The 15,818-nt window shown below is 33.4% G+C and overlaps 1 long non-coding RNA gene across 25 annotated transcripts; it reads right to left on the bottom strand.

The window, feature by feature from the left end:
- Nucleotides 1–742: 742 nt before the first annotated feature.
- LOC122041127 lies at nucleotides 743–15,273 on the bottom strand. Of its 25 annotated transcripts, none has more exons than XR_006128839.1 (10): nucleotides 15,022–15,273; nucleotides 11,501–11,645; nucleotides 7,195–7,930; nucleotides 7,023–7,099; nucleotides 2,575–4,525; nucleotides 2,373–2,456; nucleotides 1,985–2,035; nucleotides 1,761–1,854; nucleotides 987–1,163; nucleotides 743–888 (listed from the first exon to the last, which is right to left on the bottom strand). It is a non-coding gene; the product is annotated as an uncharacterized LOC122041127 (long non-coding RNA). The 25 variants fall into 25 exon arrangements; XR_006128855.1 differs by having other exon boundaries at nucleotides 743–1,163; nucleotides 1,985–2,456; nucleotides 2,575–3,335; nucleotides 3,937–4,032; nucleotides 4,429–4,525; XR_006128852.1 differs by having other exon boundaries at nucleotides 743–1,163; nucleotides 1,952–2,035; nucleotides 2,158–2,456.
- Between the last annotated feature and the right edge of the window lie 545 nt (nucleotides 15,274–15,818).

Here is a 15,818-nt window from a genome sequence, read left to right as displayed (position 1 = left end):
TAAATGTCACTCATATGTGACAACCAGGCCGCTATGCATATTGCCTCAAATTCAGCCTTCCATGAGAGGACAAAGCATATTGAAATTGACTGTCACTTTATCAGAGAGAAAGTCATATCTGGAGAAAAATCTACTACTTTTGTCAACTCACATGATCAGCTAGCAGATATATTCACTAAGTCACTTAGAGGTCCCCGAATTGACTACATATGTAACAAGCTTGGTGCATATGTCTATATTCACAAGCTTGAGGGGAGTGTTAGAATAATTATAGGGGTATTTTTATCTTTTGGTGTATATCTTCTTTCCTATATAACGGCCTAACTCGTGGTTCCCAAGAGACGAGATTTTAGGTTTTACTTTCAACGGGTATGATCCAAGGACAATCGATGATTATAATGTTAATCAAGCTACTTTCTATATTCCTAATTTGACTCTTGTCAAGTTTTTGGCGAGATATATTTTATGGAACCTCTAGGTGAACACTTGAAGGAACCAAAAAATAATATGCTTTAAGGTGATAGGTGACTAAAGCAAGCTACTTTCATGTAGTTATATATTTAAGTCAAAGACAATTTCAATATAACAGAAAATAAAAGTAAAATGTATCTGAATAATAGATTGCAATAAATTTGGAAGTAAAATGTATAAATGACTTGCATTAAATTACTACTCTAATGAAACTGAATATAAGTAGTCAAAAGAATTCTGAGAATTCAAAGAGGCCAAAGAAAAACTATGATAAACAAAATCAACAATACCGACCTTTGTTAACTGAAAAACATCAAAGCACAACGCTCTGCGGAATACATAGGCCACTCCCATTTACTTTTGTGTAATAGCTGGAGCTAAAATCTAAAGACTTGCAATAACTAATGCAAGATTTACCTAATGCAATCATGGAAACAATTAGAAAAAAATACAAATTTCAATGTGGCTTCTTTATAGATTTAGGGGAAAGTCAGTCAACCATTTAAACTACATACATTTGCATAAACCTTTATGCAAAAGAGGGCTCTTCTTCTGACCTCACTTAAGTCATCTTGAGAAGCTAAGATAAGTGACTGCACGAGCTGTGAACATACATTTCCTTCCTTCCTTCCTTATAACCAAAGTAATCTTTTGATTGTTCTAGTTGCGGTTTAACGAATTGGGAACTATTTCTGCACACAAAAATAAATGAATGACGTTAGAATTGCATAGCAAAAATGGTACATATACCAATAGTCATCTTTCAAGGCATCTTTGAGAGTATCAATAAAAGATGGAAAACTTCGGTGCAGTGTGGATGAATTGTACCAAGAGATAGATTTAGTCAAACCCATAAGTACTTGTAGTTGAACCATTATCTTCCAGGTACTGAGAATAAATAAGATTATACGACAATGCCTCAATGTAATGTATAATTATTATTTCATTTCTTCTAGTATGATAATAGGACTCCATACCAACAAAATTTCAGGCCAAACATACATGAACAGGAAACAATGATCAAAAGAATCAAAAGTTGGTAGAAGAAAGTCTTTCCCAATTTAATTGGGTCCTTACAAACAAGTATATGGAAGAAGAAAAATAGCAAAAAAAAAAAATAGTAGCATTGATGGAAATTCAATTTAACAAATCATCCTACACAATATTGAATCATTTAGGCAAATTTTTTCTTAACTACTTAGGCAAGTTATTTTAGATAGATCATATGGTCAGTTTGAAATTTATTCTCAAGAATATTTAAAGCCATGAATTTTGTTTTACAAACTCACTTTGAAATATTTTTTTCATATGTGAGAGCAATTAATTCGCCAAACTCCAAAGCATCTTGTTCGCTCGCATTTCAACTAATCCATTAATTAGCCCCTGAAAAGTCATACAGAACCATAATTGAATGATTTTGAATCGCAAAAGGCTAAAAATCTCAAAGAAAACAAAACTTAACCATAACAGGCATCCATACACTTTATAATTAGTAAAACAAGAATTCAATTACATAATTCATTTTTCAACATATTGGGGGATGTGGAAAATCTGAAGAAGTCACCTGCAAAAATATAGGCAACAAAGGGTGAGTGCATTAGGAATGCAAAGTCTAGGAATATGATCTGGTCCTCCCTACAACAGAATTACAATTGTATGTTACCATACAAGACCTAAACAAAATACCACAACTCTGTTGGTATCCTTCGTTGGAAAAAAGAGATATCTTTCTTTTTCTTCGCTCTTTATCTCGTAGAGAGAGCATCTCGGATAGCATGAATGAAGAAAGGATAGCAAACACATTTGATGCGTGCAAGTGTGAATCTGACGCCTCAGAACTTTCTATCACTCCATTTTAATGATATGCTTGGCAAGAAATAGCTAGTTTCTTCATTGTTTACCTCAAAATCTACAAGAGGTTACTTCATGGCTACCAATTCCACTGGACCAAAACTGGGCAACATTCAACTCCATTGCAAAACCACCTAAAAGGAAAAGCAAATGATTTATCTTAGGCCTCTCCAAAGGACATATCTGTTAAGGAGCATATCAAATAAAGTGCAAGTTCACAATATCATAAGATGTTAGCAAAGCACATTGTACCTGAATTGTATCAAATCTTGAAGCTCTCATTGATTGTTGCCAGAAGAACCCATGTAGCTCCATGAGGCACCTCAATGAACCTTCTTTCGATATGACCGATCATTTTAAGAGTACAATAGAGATACATATGAATCCAAAAAATTGACACTTATTTAGCAACTGCTCATGAGCAAAACTAATATAAACTAAATTTACAATCTAGCAATAAAGAAAATGAAAACGGGTGAATAAGTTGTAAAGAAAAATCTGTTGGGAGAAAATATGGTAACAACGAACTAATACTAGAAAATAGGTCAAAAGAATCATATCAAAAGTTCCTAGGTGTAGTAACCGTGGAGGCTCAGAAGTAGAAAGTGCAGTCATTGTGCATGCAGTCTTCTGGGAAGAAAACAGAATCTGCTCGATTACCTAGCATAAATGAAGTAATTAAAAAGAATAAGTTAGCAACAAGTAAAGTTGGATGATAATTAAATTTAGATAGAAATAAACCGGAAATTTAAAGGTAAGCCAATCTGGTGGAAGTGGTCCGATTTGTTCAAAAATACCCCTACGAAGGGCCTTTGGGAACTTGACCTACCTTCCATACATGATGACAAAAGGCGAATACACTCGCCCCCAGCGCCCCCGCCAATCCATCCCAGGACTAACACGAAGGAGGTAAATTACAGGCGGGACCTACCTTCCATACATGGTTACTTATACCATTGTTGGCAATGCAAGGGTGATGTGAGCACAGCTGGAAATATGAACCACTGAAATAGCTGCAGTTGCAATAAGAAGAAAACATTTCACTAAAATTTAAACAGATAGTAGATTTGTGCCTCATACCAATTGTGTGTCATTAACCACGCATGCATCATCTTAGGAAGTTAATTGAGAAAACTAATCAAATAAGAAACTAGTAATTGGCATAAGAAGTTTGGAATAAACTTGATATAGCACCAAAAGTGAAAAAAAACAAACACTAGAAACAACTAGGCAATGAAAACAAACCAAAAGGTGTCCATATGCCTAGAAGAGAAATAAAAAGAGCAAATTCTCAATCAAAGAAGCCTAAACCTTGTATGACTCCGACTAGAGTATAAGCATCAAATAGCATGAATACAAGTATTAAACACATCACAATGTAAAGCGGCAACATGGGGTTAAGCAGATCTAGGTGTCCATATGCCCCAACCATACAAAGTAAGCCATTTAGGTTTTGGAGGAACTAAGGCAACAACCTAGTAGATCACAATTGACCATAAGTTACAAAGAGCACATAGATTTAGTAAGGAACACAAACACTTACATAAACTTCAATTGTGAAATTTTCTTAATAACTAAAGACAACCAACACCTATATTCAACAAGAAGATTTACCAACAAAATTCCCAAAGAAGAGCCAATTTTGCAGGTAGCTTCATAAGCAACCTTCCGAACACTCCACCTGGGTTGATAAATTAGACAAACTAGCAACTACAACACAAATCAAAAGGCACTACTAAGTAAAGAGATTAGAGAGAATAAAATCATCAAAAAAAATACAAAAGGCAACATACAAGAATTTTGAGACCCTAGAAAAATTAAACCACTGAATCATTCCCCTAATTAGTTTCCACAAAATATAAAAAATAAAAAATAAACATGAACAACCCTTTTCATAAAACATAACAAATAATGTAAAAAAAAACTTTGAAAATGTTCCACAAGCAAAACCTCAAGTCTTATCAATGACTTGTTGGACCTATCCCCATAAACACGTTAAAATTGCTTATCAGATAAGTGCTAAAGTCTAGTGCAGATACAAAAAAAATTACAATATCACATATATCTAGCAAATTGTTTATATGCAACAAGTATAGAAATCTTAACTTCCAAAAAAAGCAAGCTCCCAAATTACAAAAGAGCATTAGTGATCAGGATAGATAGCCATTACAGAGTTAGCTTCATGCATCTATCCACTGCAAGACTGCAATCACAAAAGTAAAACAATAAGATACACCACATTTGTACAATAATATATTAGATTTGTTGAACAATCAAATCTAGGTAAAATTATTCAACAAAGTAATTGTTTCACTAAGCAAAGTAAAAAAAAAATTATTGTTATTCAAATTTAAAGTTGAATTGATCAATATCTAAAAGGTCATCCAAAATATCTAAAGAAGTCAAGATGTAAATAAAAAGAAATTATGAAAAGGATATTATTTAAAGGTAACTAAGTAATATAAATTATTAATTCAAGAATATATTAATCGGTCACCAAAAGGAAAAGGGTCAATTGACAATTTGTTTTGTTGAATAAAATCAACATTTTTGTAAAGAAGCAAGCTATGAAGAAATATTAAGAATGCCTTCAACTAGCTTAACAAATTGATATTATAATTATTCTTTAAAATACTTAATTTTTCTATTTTACAAAGAACAATATAACTGCAAATCAATGTAAAACTTAAAAGAGAAAAAAAACTTGTAGTAAAAATGCAATTGATTCCATTATTATCCCGCCTATATAAAATAGAGCAATAATCAAGTACAAAAAACAGCATGAAAAAGTAGAATGCCTCAAAAATATATGCAAGACTAGAATGGAATTAAAGTGTTTAAACAAGTGGTGAAGATGTTGAGGCAACACAAGCATAGCCCCAACTTTGGCAACTCTTTAAATAGGACTCAAACACCTTAAAAGTATTTATAAGAAAAAAAACAAATATTTATAAACATAAACACAATTACAACAACTAAAGACAAGAAAATGTTAAGACAGATAATGATTTTTAACTTATTAGGTATTAACACTAGACACAGTCAACGTGCAAGAAAGCAAACACCAAATCAGGTTATTTCTATATAATACGATCCTAATAAATAAAATAAAATTCCTAAAGTAACACCAAGATAAACTTCTAACTTATATAGCATGAATTATAGGAAAAAGAGAATTACGACACTTTTTATATTAAGTTGTTGGCCCTCATGTTTTTATCCTAATTTATGTAAAAGTCACTAGTTTAAAAGACGCACAAAATAATTCATTCCTTATTAAATAAAAGACTTTAATGTTCTGCTTATAAGTGGAAAAAAGGAAGAGGTCTTGATTAACAGACCATTAAAAGAGAAAAAGTGAAAGTTCATGAAATCACAAGAAGTTTTTTCTATTTTGGAAGTGAACTTCTACCAATCAAAAAAGGTACATATCACATATCTTGCACCATATCTCAAAATAAAAACATTTTACGAATATAACTCTTTATAGAAATAAAAAAGGAGAAAGTACAAGGAATAAGAAAACATGTATCTCTATTGATGCCCAAACGAAAGGCAATGCCGCTTCATAATTTCAACAACTTATGTCTTTTGCAAGAATTCAACAACTGAAGTAGATTCCAGTCCTAGAATATCAAAATTTATGATAAGGTAAAAATTAGAATGCCCGAGATATCTGAATACTAATTATAATCTGACCGAGTAAAGGAGGTCATGAAGATGATAAATATAAGAATGCCTAGAATACCCGAATATCGATAATAAGCATAAGAATGCCCAGCATACAAGAATACCAATTATCATCGAAGTGGGGAGAGTAGCTCGATCCCACGACCAAAAATAAATAATGCCCAAAATACCTGAATAACAATTATAATTCGGTTCGAAAAGAGGAGCTCGATCACTCAATCAGGAGGATAATGATAAGAATACAAAGAAATCCAAAGAAGGCTGAGAATATCCGGATGTCTGTTCCACCCCAACGGCGGAGAGGGGATTTAGGAAGACTAAAGAAGCCAATAGAATGCCACGAATGTCACAAACAATAGAAATTCCAATCAGGGAGAGGAAATCGGAGGGTAATAAGGAAAAGACAAGAATATCCCGAGAAAACCATGAATACCAAAAGTTCTAGAAGTCCCATCATAATCCAACCAGGGAGAGGAGTTCAATTCTACGGTTAGGAGGATAATAAGAAGAAGAAGAAGATCTAGGATCCACAAGAATGCCAAGACTGCCATGAATATCCGAAATCCATTCATGTCCAAGAGAGGAACTCGATCCTTCGGTCGGGAAAGTAATAAGAAGACCATAAATACCAGAAGTAGTATCTATCCCGATTGGGGAGAGCAACATGATCCTTTGGTCAATAGGGTAAAGACCAAGAATACCCCTGAATACAATGAATACTAGAAGTGCCAGAAGTCCCATCAATTCCTATCGGGGGAGGAGTTTGATCCTTTGGTCTAGAGGACTAAGAGCATCATAGTCAACTATGAATACCAAACAATTATACTACCAAGCTTGATTTTTCCATCAATAGTAGTTGAGAAAATAAATTGCATGAAGAGAAAAAGTGAATTCGTGTGATAGTTAAACTAATTAAGAAAACTTGACTATGAAAATAAATAAAATGACAAAAAGAAACAAGAAAAAACATCAAAGAGCAATTCATTAATTAATTCAAAGAAATGAATTACCTTATCAAATTTCAAGAAAAACAGAAGAACATTCGCCAATCATCTACATGTAAGCAAGTGGAAACAAGAATCTAAACCTAGAATGAAAGAGCATGTTGTCATTATAAATCTTAGCAGTTATTTACAAGTTGACAAAGTTTATTAATTGACTGATATGTCCAAAATAAAATACCTATTTTCAAAAAGCTTTGAATTATTCTATCATCTAATCTGGTCATGTATGACTTTGCATATTGGATGTCTCCACCTACAACAAATGATCAATTGCATAATAAAAAATAAAAATTATTGAAAACAATATGAAATTAAAGATAAACTCCAAGTGATAATTATAATGAAAATGAAAAATTAGTGAACAAGTTGTAAAGAAAAATCTATTGGGAGAAAATATGGTAACAACTAACAAATAGTAGAAAATAGGTGAGAATTATCATATCAAAAGTTCCCAGGTGTAGTATAGCCATGGATAGGAAGTGTTGTCATCATGAAGTGCGTGCAATAAGTCTTCTTGGGAGAAAACAGAATATGCTCGATTACCTAGCAAAAATGAAGCAATTAAAAAGAATAGCTAGCAACCTAAATTGGATGATAACTAAATTTAGACAGAAATATATTGAAATAAAAAGGTAAACGAATATATTGGAAGTTGTCCAATTTTACATGACACTTACAGACCATTAACTATTTGCTCAAAAATACCAAATGAAGGGTCTTTGGAAACTTGACCTTCAGCATGTATGTCTTTTGTAGAAATACACAGCAGCTAACTTGTGTGCAGTAATGAGAATGTGCATAGTCTCAAATGTTCATGAGTGCAGTAATGTATCAATGTATTTCATCTGCAGCATATTGTTTGTGGATGAGAAATAAAATGGCCCAACCAAATCTGTGCTGCAACAAATGTTTTGCTAGTAACAATAAAACACAATCACTAAGGATCATTAATTCAATTAATAGATTATGATAAACAATAACTTCTACAGTACCTATAAAGAATCTTGAAATATGAAGGCAAAAGAAAAAAATACACCAATGTAGGTAGCTAGCCATAAGTAAATATTATATGAGCAATAGCCATCTGATCAAGAGTCCAAAGCATAACTGAGAGATTTTTCTGAATAAGCTTAATCCTATGATGGATACCAATCAAAAAAAGGTACGTATAAGATATCTTGCACCCATATCTACAAATAAAAACATTTTACAAATATAGTTCTTTATAGAAATAAAAAAGGACAAAGTCAAATAATCTCCCAACCGAATAAAGGAGTTTGATCCCTTGGTCGAGAGGATGACAACTAAAAAAACTAAGAATAGTAGAAGTCTCATAATGTCCCAATAGAGCATATCAATAATGTTCCAGCCGGGAAGAGGAGCTCAATCACTATAACAGGAGGATAATAACCAGAAAGCCAAGAATACCAGAAGTCCAACAATGTCCCGACCGAGGAAAGGAATTCGATCCATTGGTCGGGAGGATGACAACTAGAAAACCAAGAATATCAAAAGTCCAATAATGTCCCAGCTAAGGAGAGGAGCTGAATCACTATAACAGGAGGATAATAATCAGAAAGTCAAGAATACCAGAAGTCCAATAATGTCCCGACCGAGGAAAGGAATTTGATCCCTTGGTCGGGAGGATGACAACTAAAAACCAAGAATACCAGAAGTCCAATAATGTCCCAATAGGGCATATCAATACTGTCCTAGCCGAGAAGAGGAGCTCAATCACTATAACAGGAGGATAATAACGAGAAAACCAAGAATACAGAAGTCTAATAATGTCCCAACCGAGGAAAGGAGTTTGATCCTTTAGTCGGGAGAATGATAACCAGAAAGCCAAGAGGAGGATAATAATCAAGAATATCAGAAGTCCAATAATGTCCCGACCAAGGAAAGAAATTCGATCCCTTGGTCGGGAGGATGACAACTAAAAACCAAGAATACCAGAAGTCCAATAATGTCCCAATATGGCATATCAATAATGTTCCAGTCGAGAAGAGGAGCTCAATCACTATAACAGGAGGATAATAACGAGAAAGCCAAGAATACCAGAAGTCTAATAATGTCCCAACCAAGGAAAGGAGTTTGATCCTTTTGTCGGGAGAATGATAACCAGAAAGCCAAGAATACCAGAAGTCCAATAATGTCCGGACCGAGGAAAGGAATTTGATCCCTTGGTCGGGAGGATGACAAATAGAAAACCAAGAATACCAGAAGTCCAATAGTGTCTCAATAGAGCATATCAATAATGTCCTGAGAGGAGCTCAATCACTATAATAGGAGGACAATAATGTCCCAACCGAGGAAAGGAGTTTGATCGCTTAGTCGGGAAGATGATAACATGAAAGCCAAGAATACCAAAATGGCATAATGTCCCAACTGAGGAAAGGAGTTTGATCCCTTGGTTAGGAGGATGACAACTAGAAAACCAAGAATATCAGAAGTCCAAAAATGTCCCAATAGAGCATATCAATAATGTCCCGGCCGGGAGAGGAGCTCAATCACTATATCGGGAGGATGATAACCAGAAAACCAAGAATACCAAAAATCCAAAAATGTCACGACCGAGTAGATAAATTTTTTTTTAGATAACTAGAAAACCAAGAATACCAGAAGTCCAATAATGTCCCAATAGAGCATATCAATAATGTCCCGGCCGAAGAGGAGCTCAATCACTATAATAGGAGGACAATAATGTCCCAACCGAGGAAAGGAGTTTGATCCCTTAGTCGGGAAGATGATAACAAAAAAGCCAAGAATACCAGAAGTCCAATAATGTCCCAACCGAAGAAAGGAGTTTGATCCCTTGGTCAGGAGGACGACAACTAGAAAACCAAGAATATCAAAAGTCCAATAATGTTCCAATAGAGCATATCAATAATGTCCCGACCGGGAGAGGAGCTCAATCACTATATCGGGAGGATGATAACCATAAAACCAAGAATACCAGAAGTCCAAAAATGTCATGACCAAGTAGATAAATTAGGTATAATATTAAAAATTCCGATAAGACTAGGAGACAAGTCACGTCTGGGATAGAATACTAATAAGATTAGAAAAACCAATCCACTAGGGGATATTTGTGAAAAGAGACTAGCCCAGGCCCGGGTATATGTCGAAGATATAAGAAAACCAAGATCACCTAACAATATCAAGAAGTCTAATAGGATAATAATTCCAATCCCACCCAAAGATAGTAAGTGAAAAAACCAATAAGATCTAAAAAACTAATGTTGTTGAGGGTTATTAGTAAGATCAGAAAACCAATCCCCTAGGAGAATATTAATAAGATATGGATAAGATTATAAAATTAATCCTACTCGGGGTGCAAACCAATACAATGAGAAAAACCAATCCCGCAAGGGAATATTAATAAGATCAGAAAAGCAATTCCGATAGGGAATAACTTAGAAGTCAAATAAGATAAGAAATCCAATCCGCATTATAAGATACTATAGCTTGGAGGTTGTTATTCTCAAATAAATAGAGATTCTACTATATAGGCAATTATTAGTAGAGACTCCTATACTTCAACCAACATGGAATATTGTAGGTTAACATGGTTTTTGGCTTAATCAAATTGCTTCATTAATATATAATCTATATCCCCTATACAACAACAATCAAGCCTTATTGACAGGGTCGGCTAATCAAAATTCTCTATGGAACTAAATATTCCCCTCTTATATGTAAATGATAGAAGTCAGATGTAAACAGTTCAAAATACATACAATAATAAATAATGCAATTAATACAAACCAATAGCATTTTTCAGCATGAATTCTCACTAAGTCTATTGATCCATGCTAGCCATATATAACAATGCAATACATACACTTAATTTGCAAATCAATTAAGCCCATTGCTAAAATTAAGATAGCTCATAGCACCACTAATTCTCCTTCACAATCAATAGGAGAAAAATTAATAAATTCGGAATGTATACACCAACCATCATGTGTCTATATTTGTTGAGCCATTTAAAAGTTCAAATAGATGTGATTGATTGAACGTATAATCAAAAATAAATCAACATATATCCATTTCAAAATGAACAACCAACGAGGACTAACAAAAACCTATATTGTATTAGTAAACTTTTAACAAAGCACAAGCCTGATCATATAGCTGATAATATCAAAGCTTAATCAAAATAGCCAAGAGTGAACTTAATCGACTCCTGATCATATAGCTGATAAAAAATTGTTTCATTGAAATTAGCACAAGCCTGTACCTGGTTAGATTGATCCTCGTAATCAAATAGAAAGCACATATGAAAATAACTATTGTAAGAAGAACCTTAGAGGACTCATTCTGAATTTCTAAACTCACTTTCTATATTTCAAACCAATAAAGACCAGAAACATATGAGACCAAAAGAAGGTGAAATCATAATTAATTAAGCTAAAGAACCAACTATAGAAATGTCAAAGCAACTATTATAAAAGCAATCAGAAACGAGAGCAAAAAAAAACCTGGATGCAAATGGCAGCTCTGTGCTCCTTGATGTACATATATTTCTGTAGACCAAGGAAACCATGAATACTAAATTGGAGTACGACAACAACTGAATGAATATACATGAAGCCATCCCCGAACATGCAAAAAATTCTGGCCAACCTAAGAAAAACAAAGAAATGTCATGCAATTTGATATCTCAATAAAATTATGCTATGCACATAAGGAATCAATATATATAAAGAATTGCAACCCAAGAGAATAAAGTAGAAAAAATTATATAATCAAAAAGTGGAACTAATGTTATCACACTAATTCACATCTATCCAATAAAATTTAAAAATTATATCCGCAACATGGATCGACTACTTCATTAGTGACTACCACAATGCTCGTACTCTACAAAGAAGTTTGTAAATATTCCTTGGACCTTGGAAAAAAATAATAATTAGCTTTTAAAAAAGTCAATTTCTTCAAAACACTTCAGATTAAAAAAAAGTAAACATTTGATGGCCTGCAAAAGCTTCCACAATGCTATTTAGACTTAGAACTATGCATTTTATTGAAAAAGAATTTCTGCAAAGTACCTATTGTAATTGCAGCAATTGCAACAACTCTAGTGACAAAAAACTCCGTGACTAACGAAAGTTTTGAAATGGTTCTAAATTATCTTTGCAACATTTTCCAAAACCCCATTTCTCCGTGCATCTAAAGTGCAATCTAACCAGCTCTACGAATTATTTTAGGCTCGCCAAGCAGGAAAAGACAAATACTTCTTGTAAGCTCATAAAGATATATGACCTCAAATTTAACAACCGTAAAGACATCAACACAATTGTTACATATTTTTACTTACAGTGGCTTCGAACAAATCTTGCAAAACATGAAAGAGGACGAGTTAAAAGAAAATTAACTTAGAACTTTACCTACTAGTTACATGTGATTAACTTTCAAGATAAAAATTATTTTTTAGAAAAGATAATCACATGATGGCTGAGTGTCAATGGGAATGATGTTAAATACATAGGCACAAGAACAATTCAAAGTTTAGAAGATATGTTATACTTGACCCAAGGACTAACTTCCAAGAGAATGTGAAGGGCATTAATCCTCCAATGCTATAAGAATAGGCAAAAGTAGTATTACGATACTGAAGCACTTATTGCACCTATTTAGTTAGGGAAAAGTATGAACATAGATCATGATCAAGAAAAAAAATGAGATTTTTGACATGTCAAACCCTCAAAATCACAAGAAGGTTGGATAATGAAATGGAATGAAGTTCTCTCGGTTCACTATTAGCAGCACCAAATGACTCATTTGCAATGTGTAGCCAAAAACTGATCATGTACAGTCAATTCCAACTACAAACAGCAAATACTTTTAAAGTGTATGATACACAACTAATAACACAAAAAGAGAATTGAAAGTAATAGCCTACAAAAAATTAACAGAGATGGACTAAAAGGGAAATTGTCCATAAGGAGCATGATACTCAGTTGAAGACAAGGAAATTCTTTTATAAAAAACTGAAATGCCCATCTAAATTTACCTACATAAAAGAGTTGACAAGGAACATATCTGGACAACATTATTGCAAAAGAAAAACTTCAATATTATGCTGAAGATAAACGACCATGCTCATAACCTTGGTTGTCACTCTGGATGTCACTCAAGCTACAAAGGTTGTTTTCCTTGCAACATTATGTAGAAAAAGGAAAATTTCTTTGATAAATAAAATAAAATGCAACTCTGGAAAATCAAAATTACTCAACAGAGTCATGTCATGGAAATTCCAATACCAAGAATTTGTAAAGACGCAAAACATCAAAGAATTGCAAGCATCCATAGCAGTAACCCAAGATCTTGTACATAACTAGGTCTCATATGGGCCTTCAACTATCCATGGACAGGAACAAGGAAAATGAAGTTGGTTTCAATTTGTCTAATTGAGATATCCAAATATATTTCAAATAAAAATGAAAGGAATGCATCCAAAAGTCAATACCTTGCTATACAACTCAGGCTTCTATCAAAGAAATAGAATTATCTGGACCAGATCATTGAATGATTCATTTACCACCCTTCCTTTCGTGGAGAGAAAGAAAGTACAATGGTATTTTGTTGCTTTATATATTTATCTCTTTGAAAATATAGAAATCCTAAAATTCCTTTCTAATATGACAAACTAACATTATCGGATATGATGAAAGTAAAGGGAGTATTCATGGAGGCAGAGCATGGACCTATCACAAACAACCTCAAAGAGCTGAATTGCACCTAAGTTGCCTTAGACAACTTAGGCTAAGATTCTCAGTTCCATTAAATTAATAGGATGTCATAAGATCAAATGGAAAAGAAATCTTGAAAGGGGAAAATAAAATGTTCAAGTGTGCATACAAATTACTTACTACAAAAAATATTTTCAAGAAACTAAATGTCGAAGAATGTTATTAAGCTAACCCACATGTGTGTTGATTCAGACTAGAACTTTAAATTATACCTAATAACATTCTGTAATAAAATTTCTTATGACAACTGAACATCACAAACTGAGAAAGGAAATTTTTTCCCTTTTTCTTCAAGAGCAGCTTATACCTTAGAGATCATCTTGGTGTTCTGAGTTATCAAAGTTTAACACCATCATGTTGTGGTAAGTTATAAAAGGTATTATCTGTGAATGTATCTAGAAACAAAAAAAAACAAAAACTCTACTAAAGTAAATTTAGCACACATTATTAAGAGCCTTCCACAATAATTTTAAATGGAAGCATCTGGGTATATATAACTTAACCCACCCACTCACACTAGGGATTATCACCAAGTTACGGCTCTCTAAAAAGTTTTTTTTATACAATTCAAATATTTAGATTTGGAAAATTCAACAAGAAATATTCACATAATGTATTGTCACTCAGTCTTTGCTCTCATTACCAAACATATAGCAAAATTGATAAGACAAGCTGTCTTGATTGAATGATTCCTCACCAGTCTTTGTTGTACCACATAATGTGAGCAACAACAAAGCAGAGAAAGTGAGTAAAAATGCAGTTAAGAGAAATCCAGGCATTATAGATCCGAAAAAAATTACCACAGCACAAAAGATACCTGCAATAGCCAAACCCATACGTTCTAAGTCAAAGAAACAAACACAAGCATAAGTTGGGAACCTAGTAAAATTACATCAACTTGTGTGACAAAAGTTACATTAACTCGCAGAAAATAACCTGAATTTCATAGGTAAAGAAGCAATAAAACAAACGTTACATTAACTCGCAGAAAATAACATGAATTTCAAAGGTAAAGAAGCGATAAAACAAAGTGAATGTTTGCACAAATGGCTCTAGTACCCAGTACAAACCAAGAAAAGGAAACAAAACCAAAACGAAATCAGACAAAGAAATTATGAGATTTCACTACAATAAGCAGCCAATCACAATACTAGGGCATCGAGCAAAAATGCCCAAATCCCACAAACACGAAGCAAAATTTCTGGCATCGGAAAAAAAAACAGGGAGCAGGAAGCGGGATTGGATACCTTGCCCCCGGTGCCCATCACACCTCGCGTCGCTGAAGCTCAACGAGTCGAGCGGAAGGGAGGAAACCCGAAAATTGGAAAATGGGCCGGCAGAAGGGGAGGAGGCAAGGAAGCGGGGTGGACGGAGTAGAAACCGAGGAGAAAACCCGACGAAGGAGAAGCCCGACTCAACCTCTTCTTTCCCCTTCGACTCCGTGTGGCGAGGAAAGGGGCGATGTGGGAGACGGAGCAAAGCGATGATCTGCCTCTCACGCAACGGCATTATAGCACTCTAACGGTCATATGCTTTATTATTAATTGTCATGTAAAAAAAAATTAAGAAATTTGTTGATTTTAAAACAAAATAAAGATAACGATTATAATTAGATATTTAATTATGAAATTTTAAATAAATAATTTTAAATAAATTATTATTTGATAATAATTATATATTAAATTATTTTTAAAAATATTAAATAATTAATCACATATAAATAGTTTTAAATTTTAAAAATTATATATTTATCAAATTAAATATTTAAATAAAATATATAAAATCAACCAGATTGTCTAATATTGCAAATCAGATTCGAAGTCAAAATATATAGTCAATATACGGTATCAGATTCAGTTTCAGAAATCAAACTCACTACAGTTGCATATTCTGGATCATGGCAGGCTTGTGTTCATGATTTTTTTATCTTGGAATGGATGAGTAATTGAGGTTGTTCAACCTTTATATGAGATACTGCAATAAATGTTGATCCTCACCTACATTGTTGTTATAATTATAACAAGAATGGTGTATCAGGAATATT

Source organism: Zingiber officinale, chromosome 2A, assembly GCF_018446385.1.
Source record: "Zingiber officinale cultivar Zhangliang chromosome 2A, Zo_v1.1, whole genome shotgun sequence".
Classification (NCBI taxonomy): Eukaryota; Viridiplantae; Streptophyta; class Magnoliopsida; order Zingiberales; family Zingiberaceae; genus Zingiber; species Zingiber officinale.
This window is presented reverse-complemented; position numbering and strand designations above follow the sequence as displayed.